Raw genomic sequence first — 14,579 nt, 5'->3', positions numbered from 1 at the left:
CCGGGAAGAAAACCGACATGGCCTTGCCAGGCCGGCCGGCCCTACACCTCCCCAAAACAACTCCCACTGATCATCATTGTCACACCCGATTTATAAGAACATAAATCGAGCAATCATATATGCGCCAGGATCAAGTCACGCATATATACAACAGAATCATCAAGATATCACAACACGTATCTCGAATTAAAAGCATATAAATTATAAATGAATATCTTTATTACAACTGAATCAAGAATCAGTTCAAGGAATGCGGAAGCATAAAATAAATACATGAAAAGCAGGGCGCCACAGGGACGTCGGCTGGGAGACAACGCTTAGAAATCGTCAAGTCCGCTAATGTAGTTCTCCACGTCGCCTGGTACTGAGCAGCAGTCGAAGATGTCCCAGAGAGAACAGAAGAGTAGAGAAGGCAAGGGTGAGTACACAACTTGTACTCAACAAGTATAACACGAATTATGAGGCTCTAGGGTTAGCTGACTCAACTGCATTAGCTTTTAATCTTGGCAAATTTTATTAAAGCTAATTACTACAAGTGGATGAATTACCATACCCAAGTTACATAATAATTAATCAAGATTAAGCATAAGACTACTGAAGACCAAGCCAAACCACCAAAGGTAAACCCCACTAATCAGACGGAGGATCTAGGTCGCTCATGACCATGAGCATGGCTAGTATACCAGTTTTACACTCTCGAGAGGTTGCACAACTTTACCCACAAGTCGTGAGCTACTCTGCGAGAAAACAGACTTCCAGGGGGTTTCTGGGCAAAAACTAGGGACCTAGACGTAATTAAACTATAGGGTCTAATGTGTAGAACTGCGCTCCAGGGATGGCGGACCCCATTTCTGGAAAGCTCAGGGGCTTCGGTACAAAAACAGGGCTTAACTGGAATTATCTTTGAACGGAGGTGGACTGCAGGTTGATTCCAAGGAAGCTCAGGGGCTCTTTAACAAAACTGCCATGGCTGAAGGGGTATCTTCTAATCTGGGCCGTCGGATCTGGATCGAATGGTTCGGACCCAATCTAGTTCGGACGGTCCGATCTGCACGGCGGGGGTCCGGACGGTCCGATCTGGATCAGACCGGTCTGATCTGGTTGGGCTCGCAGGGACGGCGGGGCGGTCGCCGGAATTTGACTCCCACGGCGGCGCGCGGCTCGAGCTCGCTGGAGCTCCTCAAATCCGATGCTCCGAGGGTCAAAACTACTCGAGCTCGGGTCTGGGATGGCCTAAGCGACATGGGTAATCCACCTAGGGTTACTGCGGGGCTCGGGGAGGTCTCAGTCGGCGCGCACGACGGCGGGGGTGGATCGGCACGGCGGCGCATCACCGGCGCGCGCGTTCCAGCTACAAGAGCGAGCCTTGGTCCACGACATCTAGCGCAAGATGACCAGGAGGATGATGTGGTGCTCACCGAGGGCTTGAGGTGGGTTGAGGTACGGCGGAGGGTGACCGTCGACAATGGCCGGCGCTGGAGACGTGTCGGGCTTCACGGGAAGGTCGATGCAAAGGCGCTCTGGGCTTCTGGTCACCGTGGGTCGACTCGTGGAGATCCTGCGAAGGTCCTATGGGGGTTAGGGAGGTCCGGGGATCACCGGCGGCGAGGAATCGCAAGGGCGGAGCAGGATACCGGCGGCGGTCCTGGGCTCGATTCCGGCGCGGGTAGGGCTCGGGGTCGAGAGTGGAAGCCTCGGGGAGCTTCCTGGCGGGACGGCGAAGCTGCTGCGAGCCTTGGCCGGAGCTAGGATGCACCGGAGCGGCCGGCCCACGACGGAGCAGAGGTGCTGCAAGGCGGAGCAAGATGCCGGTGGTGCTGGGGATTCGAGGCGGCTGCAGTGCGGCGGTAGGGCACAAGGAGGGTTTAAGGGAAGGATTATAGGGGCCAATTAAGGAAGAGGCCGGTGGTTTGGGCGTGCATGCCCCGGTGGGGATTGCGGTCGTGATCCACGCGGGAGAAGCGGATCGTGCAACCGCCCTGCGCGATTCGGCTCGGGGAAAGAAGCTTCTGGAAGGAGGGCGCGCACGGGAGACTGGCCGATGGGCTCGTGTTCGGGTACGGGGTGGAGCGGGGCCATGTGCAGCGACGGCACGGCGGGGCGGAACAGAGGGAGCCGGCGTGGGGAAGAAGGGAAGGAAGGAGATGGTCACTGACAGGTGGGACCGGACTACCAGAAGAGAGAGCTACGGAAATGACTGAGAAAAGCACAGGAATGACTGAGAAAAGAACGGAAATGACTGAGAAAAGAAGAAATGACTGAGAGAAAAGAAGGAATGACTGACCTACTTTCGTGTTTCCTCCCTTTTCTTTTTCAAACCAACTCGATTCTATTTGAATTCAACTCAAATTTGAATTCAACTCCTATGCACTCAACCAAATAAAACTTATGCACCAGCATGAATGCACAAAGATGTTGAACCTAAAATAAATTTTAATTCTTTGTGAATTAAATTATAAATAAATGCAAGCTAGGCAAAATAAATCCTTAGAAAATTACTGGAGCCCAATTAAATTCATTATAAATCTCGAAATTTTACCTTAGGGTGTTACAAACCTACCCCCCTTACAGGAATCTCGTCCCAAGATTCAGATAGGCTAGCTAGCAAAGAGATTGGGATATGTCTTCCTCAGCTCATCCTCTCGCTCCCAGGTAGCCTCCTCCTCAGTGTGATGACTCCACTGAACACGGCACATCTTGATCTTCTTGTTCCTAGTAACTCTCTCAGACGTCTCCAGAATCTTCACTGGATGCTCGGTGTAGGTCAGATCCTCCTGTACTTCCAACCCTTCCAATGGTGCTTGCTCTTCCGGCACTCTCAGGCACTTCTTCAGCTGGGATACATGAAACACATCGTGCACTCCTGAGAGGTTGGGAGGCAACTCCAAGCGGTATGCCACCTCACCTTTCCGTTCCAACACCTTGAACGGACCAATGTATTGAGGGGCTAGCTTCCCTCTCACATTAAACCTGCGAATTCCCCTCATTGGCGAGACCTTCAGATACACATGATCACCCACTGCAAAGGTCAGATCTCGGCAACGAACATCCGCGTAGCTCTTCTGACGAGTCTGTGCGACCCTCAGGTTCTCGCGCACCTGCTGTACCAGCTGTTCTGCCTCCTCAACAATATCTGGGCCAAACACCTGCCTCTCGCCAATCTGATCCCAATACAATGGAGTCCTGCACTTCCGACCATACAGGGCCTCAAAAGGAGATTTCTTCAGACTGGCCTGATAGCTGTTGTTGTATGAAAACTCTGCATACGGCAGGCATTTATCCCAGCTGGTACCATACTAAATAGCGCAGGCTCGAAGCATATCCTCCAACACTTGGTTGGTTCTCTCTGTCTGCCCATCTGTCTGAGGATGATAAGCGGTACTGAAGCGTAGCTTCGTATCCATCAAATCATGCAACTGCTCCTAGAACCGTGAAGTGAACTGAGATCCTCGGTCAGATATGATCTTCTTCGGAACACCGTGTAGACAGACGATCCTGGAGATGTACAACTCTGCGAGTCTAGCGCCCGAGTAAGTAGTGTTCACCGGAATGAAGTGAGCAACCTTCATCAATCGATCCACTACAACCCATATGGAGTTGTACCCTTTCTGGGTACGAGGCAATCCCACAATGAAATCCATAGTGATCTCTTCCCATTTCCACTCTGGAATCTTCAACGGTTGCAACAGACCTGCTGGTCTCTGATGCTCTGCCTTGACACGCTGACAAGTGTCACAGATAGCCACGTACTCCGCAACGGAACGCTTCATTCCATACCACCAGAATCGTTCCTTGAGGTCATAATACATCTTCGTGCTGCCTGGATGAATGGAATACGCCGTATCATGAGCCTCGCTCAAGATCAGCTTCCTGAGATCCGCTACATCTTGCACACATATCCGACCCTTGTACCACAAGGTACCCTGATCATCTTCTCTGAAATGAGGTGCCTTGCCAACCTTGAGCAGTTCACGGATCTCCTATAGCTTCTTATCATCTTTCTGATGCTGCCTGATCTCCGCCTCTAGAGTGGGTTCTGCCTCGAATGATGCACTTGAGGTGTGATGCAAGAAACCTAGACTCAACTGCTCAAATTCCTCGCATAACTCCTGAGGCATATGAAAAGCCACGGCCATGTTAATATAGCTCTTCCTGCTCAGAGCATCCGCTACAACATTGGCCTTGCCCGGATGATAGTGAATCTCCAGGTCATAATCCTTGACCAACTCTAGCCATCTTCTCTGCCGCATGTTCAGCTCATTCTGAGTGAAAATACACTTGAGGCTCTTGTGATAGGTGTAAATATCACACCTTTGCCCAAACAAGTAATGCCTCCATATCTTCAGAGCATGCACAACTGCGGCTAACTCCAGATCATGTGTGGGATAATTTAGCTCGTGCCGGCGCAACTGTCGCGAGGCATAAGCTATCACTCTGCCTTCCTGCATCGGGACGCAACCAAGACCGTCCCTCGAAGCATCACAATGCACTGTGAACCTCTTGCTCTGGTCTGGCAGAGTAAGGACTGGTGCCGTAGTCAACCTCTTCTTCAGCTCCTCGAAGGCCTTCTGACGCTCATCAGTCCAAGATAAGTCCACACCCTTCTCTAGCAAGGAAGTCAAAGGCTTCGCAATCTTGGAGATATTCTCAATGAACCTCTGATAATATCCTGCTAAGCCTAGAAAAGAGCGGACTTCCTTCACCGTCTGTGGTACCACCCAGTCAAGCACATCCTTCACCTTCCCGGGGTCCACAGCAATATCTCCCTTGGAGATGACATGACCGAGGAATGGGACCTCGTCAATCCAAAATTCGCACTTGCTGAGCTTGGCATACAGCTTGTGCTCTCTGAGCCTCTACAACACAAGCCTTAGATGTTTCTCATGCTCTGCCTCTGACTTGGAATATACCAGGATATCGTTAATGAATATCACCACAAAGGTGTCCAGATAATCCATGAAAACCTTGTTCATCAGATGCATGAAGAAAGCTGGAGCATTGGTCAAGCCAAAGGACATGACCGTATACTCGTATAGCCCATACTTGCAGGTGAATGCTGTCTTCGGAATATCCTCAGGACGAATCTTCAGCTGGTGATAACCCGAACGCAGATCAATCTTCGAGAATACACAAGCACCCTGAAGCTAATCAAAGAGATCCTCAATGCGAGGCAATGGATGCTTGTTCTTGATGGTGACTGCATTCAGATCCCGATAATCGACGCACATTCTCTTCGCGCCATCCTTCTTCTCTACAAGCAATATAGGAAAAGCCCAAGGAGAGAAACTACGACGGATATAGCCCTTGGCTAGCAACTCGTCGACAGTCTTCTTAACTTCCTCATGCTCGACGGGTGCCATACGATAGGGCCGCTTAGCAATAGGAGCTGTGCCAGGTAAGAGATCAATAGAAAACTCAATGTCGCGATCAGGCGGCATACCTGGCAAATCATCCTGAAAGACATCCGGGAATTCAGACACCACGCGAATACCATCCGTGGGTCTAGCCTCCATCTGACAAAGAATTCCAGAAGGCTTCGAAGCACTGACTGTGACCTCCTGTCCATCCGGTGCTGACAAGTGGACAGTCCTCTGAGCACAGTCAATCCTGACACCCCATCTAACAAGGGTCTCCATTCCCAAGATCACATCGATACCCTTGGTGTCTAGCACCATGAGATTGGCATTGAACTCTACCCCCCTTATGACAACACTAACTCTGGAACAGAAGATATGAGACCTCAACTGCCCTCCCGGTGAAGATACTAACATGCCCCTCTTTAATGTGCTAGTATGAATGCCGTGATGCTCAATAAAAGACCGGGTAATGAAAGAATGCGTAGCACCAGTATCAAAAAGCACTATAGCAGGGTGAGTATTGACCATGAACGTACCAATAACCACGTTAGGAGCCTCGGCCGCTGACTCGGCCGTCACGTGGTTCACCCTGCCCTGAGATGGCACCTTGGGCTGAGCTGGGCGCCCCTGCTGTCCAGACTACGCCTTCCGGGGACAGACGTTGGCATAGTGCCCCGGCTCACCACAGTGAAAGCACACCTGTGGGAGCGCTGGAGTCTGCTGTCCGGCAGGAGGAGTGGGCGCTCCCTGCCGCGGAGCTTGTGGAGCAGAGGGCGCCGGAGGTGCTGGAAGCCTCTGGCCCTGTCCCGCCTGCTGCTGCTGCTGAGGATGAGGCGGGTACTGCTGCTGTCGCTGCTGGTACTGCTGGATCTGCCTCTGATGCTGCTGCTGCTGTGGGTACTGGTACCGAGGTCGGGTGTTGCTGCCAGTCGCAGCAGGAGCCATCTTCCTCTTCTTGTCCTCAATCTCTCGGCGTTTGCGCTCGGTGTTGAGGGCAGCGTCGACCAGCTGGTTGAAGTTGTCAAAACGGTGGTTCATGAGCGCGTACTCCAGGTGGTCATCCAGTCCCTCCCTAAAGCGCTCCTGCTTATCGCCGTCATTGGCGACCTCAGCGGGGACGTAGCGAGCGAGCTGGAGGAAACGATCATGGTACTCTGTCACCGTCATAACTCCCTGCTTAAGCGCAAGGAACTCCTTGTGCTTCATCTTCATTACTCCAGCGGGGATGTGGTGGTTCCTGAAATGCTCCCGGAACTGGACCCAAGTGAGGGCGTCACGGTCCTGAGCTGGGTAGGACTCCCACCAGTTAAGAGCTGAGCCTCGCAGCTGCCCTGCTGCGTATATGACTCGCTCCCTGTCGTCGCACTGAGCGACATCCAACTGGCGTTCCACTGAACGAAGCCAGTCGTCAGCCTGGAGTGGATCAGCCGCATGGGAGAACGTCGGCGGGTGACCCCTCAGAAAGTCCGCGCGCCTGTTGCGGGGCTGCTGCGGTGGAGGAGGTGGTGGCTGAGCGTGGATCTGCTGCAGAGCCTGAACAGTGTTGTTCAGAGTAGCCATCATCTGCATCTGGAGTTGGAAGAACTGCTCCGGAGTCAGAGGTGGAGGCATCGGCAGCGGCTGGTCGGTACCCTGGTTGTTCTGCCCCTGCTGGCCAGGACCGGTGCCGGTGCTCCTGGTGTTCACCATCTGTTTGCAGCAGAACAAAATTTATAAGAGATAGATATTGCACAACTTCTGGAAGAAAACTCTGTCAGGATAGAATAGGGAGTAAAGAGTGTACGTTTTATCCCCCAACGATCTATCTCAATTTTTATCATTTAATTCAGGTTTATGTTAAAATCAATTTGCATCAGCAAGTTTAACTTCTAGGCTATGCAATCAATCAAAAATCCAAATCAAACATTCTGCACAATCACAAACATTCAATATTCAAACATTAGTCGAGTTTATCACACCGCTCGACTAAAACAAACATACGCTCTAGCGTATTTTTCTTGTAAGGGCATCCTAGGCTTATGAGGACAGACAAAATTGCGGGCCAACGTCTACGGAAAATACCAGACTAACCCTCAGAAAATGCAGAGAGGATTAGCAAAATCGAGGTTTAGAGCTCAAGGAATAGAAGCAGAAATGAGTGTGTGAGTTTTGCGGAAGCAAGGCAAGAGAAAGGAAATCCGTAAAGTCGACCATTTCTATCTAGGCTTTGTCCTACAGTCGACATGGCTCTGATACCAATTCTGTCACACCCGATTTATAAGAACATAAATCGAGCAATCATATATGCGCTAGGATCAAGTCACGCATATATACAACAGAATCATCAAGATATCACAACACGTATCTCGAATTAAAAGCGTATAAATTACAAATGAATATCTTTATTACAACTGAATCAAGAATCAGTTCAAGGAATGTGGAAGCGTAAAATAAATATATGAAAAGCAGGGTGCCACAGGGACGTCGGCTGGGAGACAACGCCTAGAAATCATCGAGTCCGCTGATGTAGTTCTCCACGTCGCCTGGTACTGAGCAGCAGTCGAAGATGTCCCAGGGAGAACAGAAGAGTAGAGAAGGCAAGGGTGAGTACACAACTTGTACTCAACAAGTATAATATGAATTATGAGGCTCTAGGGTTAGCTGACTCAACTGCATTAGCTTTTAATCTTGGCAAATTTTATTAAAGCTAATTACTACAAGTGGATGAATTACCATACCCAAGTTACATAATAATTAATCAAGATTAAGCATAAGACTACTGAAGACCAAGCCAAACCACCAAAGGTAAACCCCACTAATCAGACGGAGGATCTGGGTCGCTCATGACCGTGAGCACGGCTAGTATACCAGTTTTACACTCTCGAGAGGTTGCACAACTTTACCCACAAGTTGTGAGCTATGCTAGTTGTTCATCACACTTCCTTAGGTGAGATGGCTAGCAAGCACACTACGAGACCTTTACAAAAGATCACGTTAGTAAGGTGTAATCGCTAAGGTTTCTGGATTAGCGACGATGGGGCCCACCTCACGGGGGTACAAGACACACAGCACAGACCAAGCCGGAGGAGCAGGGACCATTGAAGCTTACCACCCCTCTTGCCCCATAGGTAAGTTACTCCCAAACCAAAATGACCTAATTAGTAAGTCAAGACCGTCCCATTCCAGTCTTGTGGTTGCGCGGTTGTCCCAGGTTGTCGCTCTATGAACCGGTCCTTATGGAGAGTAGCCAACACAGCACTAAGCACCGTGCTGGCCCCCTAAACCATGTTTCTAACAAAAACATATTTTAAGAGACGTGAGCCGCTCAAGCACACAGCACAGAGGGCCACTCTCAGGATCAAGTTGCATATACCATTAATCAAATTTAATTAAAAAGGACCATAATATGTGAGAGCGCAGCACCTAGCACAACTAACCAAAATGCAACCCAAGGTATTTATATAAAGGATAAAAGTGGCTAGGAAATTCTTATAGGCATACAGTATTAAAATGCAGTATGGAGTTGTATTTAAAAGTGATAGGATGTTCATGTTATACTTGCCTTCCTCAAAGTTCTCCTGCTGCTGCTCAAACTGCTCTGCAGAAAGGGGCTCCTGGTACTCGTCCAAAGGCTCAGCGTCTACTCACGATCGCAATGCCAAAACATGGTCCAGCACATACACATTCATGCAAACAAAAACAAAAGATAAGAAACAGTACAACATTACATAAAAACAGCACACAAAACCATGGTAGAACTGTTCTACGCCTTACAACGATCGCGTGAGCGCAAAAACCACCTAAAACGGAGCCAAGACGCGGAATCTAGAGCTAAAACAAGGTCCAGGGGCTTTTTTGTGAGAAAACAGAACTTCCAGGGGGTTTCTGGGCAAAAACTAGGGACCTAGACGTAATTAAACTATAGACACAGGGTCTAACGTGTAGAACTGCGCTCCAGGGATAGCGGACCCTATTTCTGGAAAGCTCAGGGGCTTCGGTGCAAAAACAGGGCTTAACTGGAATTATCTTTGAACGGAGGTGGACTGCGGGTTGATTCCAAGGAAGCTCAGGGGCTCTTTAACAAAACTGCCACGGCTGAAGGGGTATCTTCTAATCTGGGCTGTCGGATCTGGATCGAACGGTTTGGACCCAATCTAGTTCGGACGGTCCGATCTGCATGGCGGGGGTCCGGACGGTCCGATCTGGATCGGACCGGTCCGATCTGGTTGGGCCCGCGAGGACGGCGGGGCGGTCGCCGGAATTTGACTCCCGCGGCGGCGCGCGGCTCGGGCTCGCCGGAGCCCCTCAAATCCGATGCTCCGAGGGTCAAAACTACTCGAGCTCGAGTCTGGGATGGCCTACGCGACATGGGTAATCCACCTAGGGTTACTGCGGGGCTCGGGGAGGTCTCAGGCGGCGCGCACGACGATGGGGTGGATCGGCACGGCGGCGCATCGCCGGCGCGCACGTTCCGGCTACAAGAGCGAGCCTTGGTCCACGACATCTAGCACAAGATGATGTAACATCCTAATGTAATTTTCCCAAATTTTAAGGAATTTATTTGGGCTTAAATAAAATTTCCAGAGTTTTCCCTAATTTATCTTGCATTTAAAGTAATTTTATAACACGAAGGAATAAAATTTATTATAGGATCAACTTGCTTGTGCATTCATGCTGGAGCATTGTTTAATTTGTGTTGAGTGTATAGGGTGAATTCAAATTTATTTGAATTCAAATAGTTTGTTTGAATGTTTGAGTATAGAAAAGAAAAGGGAAAGAAGAAGGAAAGAAAGCAAACCAAACCCCTTGGCCCAGCCCAGCTCTCCCCTTCCCTTTCCTTTCTCCCGCATGGGCCACGCTGGCCCACTCACCTCTCCCTCTCTCTCCCCCTCGGGCCCCCCTCCCTCCTTTCCCCTCCCCGTGTGGGCCGCGGCCGGCCCAACAGTCACGCCGGCCCACTTCCTTTCTCTCCCCGGGCTTCTTCGCTCTCCCCTTTTTTTCCCCCGAGGCCCAGCACGCGCCCAGCCCAGTCCCCCTCTGCTTCCCCCGCCCGAGCGCTCTCCCTCTCTCTGACCCGATGGCCCCACCGGTCAGACTCTTCTTCCCCCTCACGCCCCTCCCCTGTTTTCTCCCCGCCGGCCCGGCCGCCCGTCCCTGGGCGTGGCCCCGCTCCGCTGCCCCCCCTGGGCCCACTCCACCGCACCGCACCCCGCCTAGATGCCTCTGGAAGCTACCCCGAGCTCGGATGGGGTTTGAGCTGCAACCGCCCGAGGGATGCACAGCATCAGTTGAATCGGCGACCCGCACGCTGAGACCGCCTAGCTCTTCTTATCCACCGACGCTTCTCGGGCCTATTTCCAAACTGCAGGAGGTTCCCGAATCGATCCCCGCGATCCAGAGGGCCCGGCCACCTCAGCATCGCCCTCCTCCGCGAGCGCCGCCCGTGATCGCCGCCGATCCACCTTGCGCCGCCACGATTTGACCCCGGAACCACCGGGGTGGTAAGGGTCGCACCGTGCCCCTTCTCCCTCTCTCCCTCTGCGCGAGCGTGCCCTCCTCGCCGCTGTGGCCCGGCCCAGTGCCGCCTCCGCTGTGGAGAGCCTCGACCCGACCCCGATCCATCGCCCTGGACGTCCTGTAGGATTCACGGTGCCGCGAGCTTTCTCTAGGGCCTGACCTCGTGCAAGATGGGGCCCAGATGGCCGAGATAGGCCATCTCCGGCGAGCCGCCGCCACGGGGGGGTGACCTCCGGCGAGCAATCGCCGCCGCCGGTCCCTGATCCCCAACCCCTTTGTTCCGTACCGCTGGATCCAGATCCAACGACTCTAATCAGAGCATACCGTTTCAGCCTGACCATTTTGCTAAAGAGCCCTCGGGTTTTCCTGGAATCAACCCGCACTCCTGTGTAGTTCAAAGATATTTGCGGTCAAGTCCTGTTTTATTCGTTTAGGCCCCTGAGTTCTTCAGGAATAGAACCCGCCGTCCATGCCCTGAGTTTTTGCGGGTTAGACCCCAGATCTAGCCTTTAATTACATTTAGGCCCCTGGTTTTTGCGCAGAACCCCTTAGAACTTCCTATTTTCTTACAGAAAGGCCCCTGGACCTTGTTTTAACCCTAGATTTCACGTCTTAGCTCCATTTCAGTTGATTCTTGTGCTCACGCGATCGTTGTAACGCGTAGAATAGTTCTAGCATAGTTTTGTGTGCTGTTTCTATGTAATGTTGTACTGTTTCTTATATTTTGTCCTCGTTTGCATGTATGTGTGTGTGCTGGACCATGTTTTGGTGTTGCGATCGTGAGTAGACACGGAGCCTTTGGACGAGTACCAGGAGCCACCATCTTCTGAGCAGTTTGAGCAACAGCAGGAGAGTTTCGAGGAAGGCAAGTATAACATGAACATCCTATCACTTTTAAATACAATTTCATACTACATGTTAATTCTGTATGCCTATAAGGACTTCCTAGCCACCTTATCCTTTATATTTATACCTTGGGTTGCATTTTGGTTAGTTGTGCTAGGTGCTGCGCTCTCACATATTATGGTCCTTTTTAATTAATGTGATTAATGGTTATATGCAACTTAACTCCGAGAGTGGCCCTCTGTGCTGTGTGCTTGAGTGGCTCACGTCTCCTTAAAAGATGTTTTTGTTAGAAACATAGTTCAGGGGGCCAGCACGGTGCTTAGTGCTTGGTTGGCCACTCTCCATAAGGACCGGTTCATAGAGCGATAACTTGGGACAACCGCGCAACCACAAGACTGGAATGGGACGGTCTTGACTTACTAATTAGGTCGTGTTGGTTCGGGAGTAACTTACCTGTGTGGGCAAGAGGGGTGGTAGGCTTCAATGGTCCCTGCTCCTCCGGCTTGGTCTGTGCTGTGTGCTTGTACCCCCGGAGGTGGGCCCCATCGTCGCTGATCCAGAATCCTTAGCGGTTACACCTTACCAACGTGATCCTTTGTAACGGTCTCGTAGTGTGCTTGCGAGCCATCTCACCTAAGGAAGTGTGATGAACAACTAGTGTAGCTCATGACCCTAGAGCAGTTCTTCCAGCTCCAGATGCAGATGATGGCTACCCTGAACAATACCGTTCAGGCTCTGCAGCAGATCCATGCTCAGCCACCGCCTCCTCCACCACCTCAGCCTCGTGATCGGCGTGCGGATTTCCTGAGAGGTCATCCTCCGACCTTCTCTCACACCATGGACCCACTCCAGGCGGACGACTAACTTCGCTCGGTGGAGCGCCAGTTGGTTGTTGCTCAGAGTGATGACCGAGAGCGGGTTCTGTACGCGGCAGGACAGCTGCGAGGCTCAGCTCTTGACTGGTGGGAGTCCTACCCGGCTCAGGACCGTGACTCTCTCACCTGGATCCAGTTCCGTGAGCGCTTCAGGAGCCACCATATTCCTAAGGGGATTATGAAGATGAAGCAGAAGGAGTTCCGTGCCCTTAAGCAGGTAAATTAAATGGAATTCCCTGCAATTTCTTTTGAGCTTCGATCTATCCTTGATCTCTTTCGTAAGCCTGACACATTGAGCGATTTCTATCCTTGTTATCTGTGTTGTCATTTTAGGGATCTATGACGGTGACGGAATACCGTGATCGTTTCCTTCAGCATGCCCGTTATGCCCCTGCTGACGTCGCTCGTGATAGCGACAAGCAGGAGTATTTCAATGAGGGACTGGATGATCACATCCAGTATTCGCTGCTAAACCACCGCTTCGACAATTTCAACCATCTGGTTGATGCTGCTCTCAACAGCGAGCGTAAGCGCCGGGAAATTGAGGATAATAAGAGGAAGATGGCTCCCTCTTCGTCGGGCAGCAACACTCGTCCCCGATATCAGCATCCACAGCAGCAGCAAGCGGGACAGGGCCAGAGGCTTCCAGCACCTCCGACACGCTCTGCTCCACCGGCTCCACCAGCTCCGCGGCAGGGAGTGCCTACTCCTACTGCTGGACAGCAGGCTCCAGCATTCCCACGGGCGTGCTATCACTGTGGCGAGCTGGGACACTACGCCAATGTCTGTCCTTGGAAGGCGTAGGCAGGACAGCAGGGGCGTGCAGCACCGCCCAAGGCCCCAGCTCAGGGCAGGGTGAACCACGTGACGGCCGAGTCAGCGGCCGAGGCTCCTAACGTGGTGATTGGTACGTTCATGGTCAACACTCACCCTGCTACAGTGCTTTTTGATACTGGTGCTACGCATTCTTTCATTACCCGGTCTTTTGTTGAGCATCATGGCATTCATACTTGCACATTGAAGAGGGGCATGTTAGTATCTTCACCGGGAGGGCAGTTGAGGTCTCATATCTTCTGTCCCAGAGTCAGTGTTGTCATAAGGGGGGTAGAGTTCAGTGCTAATCTGATGGTGCTAGACACCAAGGGTATCGATATGATCTTGGGAATGGAGACCCTTGTTAGATGGGGTGTCAAGATTGACTGTGCTTAGAGGACTGTCCACTTGTCAGCACCGGATGGACAGGAGGTCACAGTCAGTGCTTCAGAGCCTTCTGGAATTCTTTGTCAGATGGAGGCTAGACCCACGGATGGTATTCGCGTGGTATCTGAATTCCCGGATGTCTTTCCGGATGACTTGCCAGGTATGCCGCCTGATCGCGACATTGAGTTTTCTATTGATCTCTTGCCTGGCACAGCTCCTATTGCTAAGCGGCCCTATCGTATGGCACCCGTTGAACATGAGGAAGTTAAGAAGACTGTCGACGAGTTGCTAGCCAAGGGCTATATCCGTCGTAGTTTCTCTCCTTGGACTTTTCCTGTATTGCTTGTAGAGAAGAAGGATGGTGCGAAGAGGATGTGCATCCATTATCGGGACCTGAATGCAGTCACTATCAAGAACAAGCATCCATTGCCCCGTATTGAGGATCTCTTTGATCAGCTTCAGGGTGCTTGTGTATTCTCGAAGATTGATCTGCGTTCGGGTTATCACCAGCTGAAGATTCGTCCTGAGGATATCCAGAAGACGGCATTCACCTGCAAGTATGGGCTATACGAGTATACGGTCATATCTTTTGGCTTGACCAATGCTCCGGCTTTCTTCATGCATCTGATGAACAAGGTTTTCATGGATTATCTGGACACCTTTGTGGTGATATTCATTGATGATATCCTGATATATTCCAAGTTAGAAGCAGAGCATGAGAAGCATCTGAGGCTTGTGTTGCACAGACTCAGAGAGCACAAGCTGTATGCCAAGCTCAGCAAGTGCGAATTCTGGATTGACGAGG

This window comes from Panicum hallii, chromosome 1, assembly GCF_002211085.1.
Source record: "Panicum hallii strain FIL2 chromosome 1, PHallii_v3.1, whole genome shotgun sequence".
NCBI lineage: Eukaryota > Viridiplantae > Streptophyta > Magnoliopsida > Poales > Poaceae > Panicum > Panicum hallii.
Note: the sequence above shows the minus strand (reverse complement) of the source record.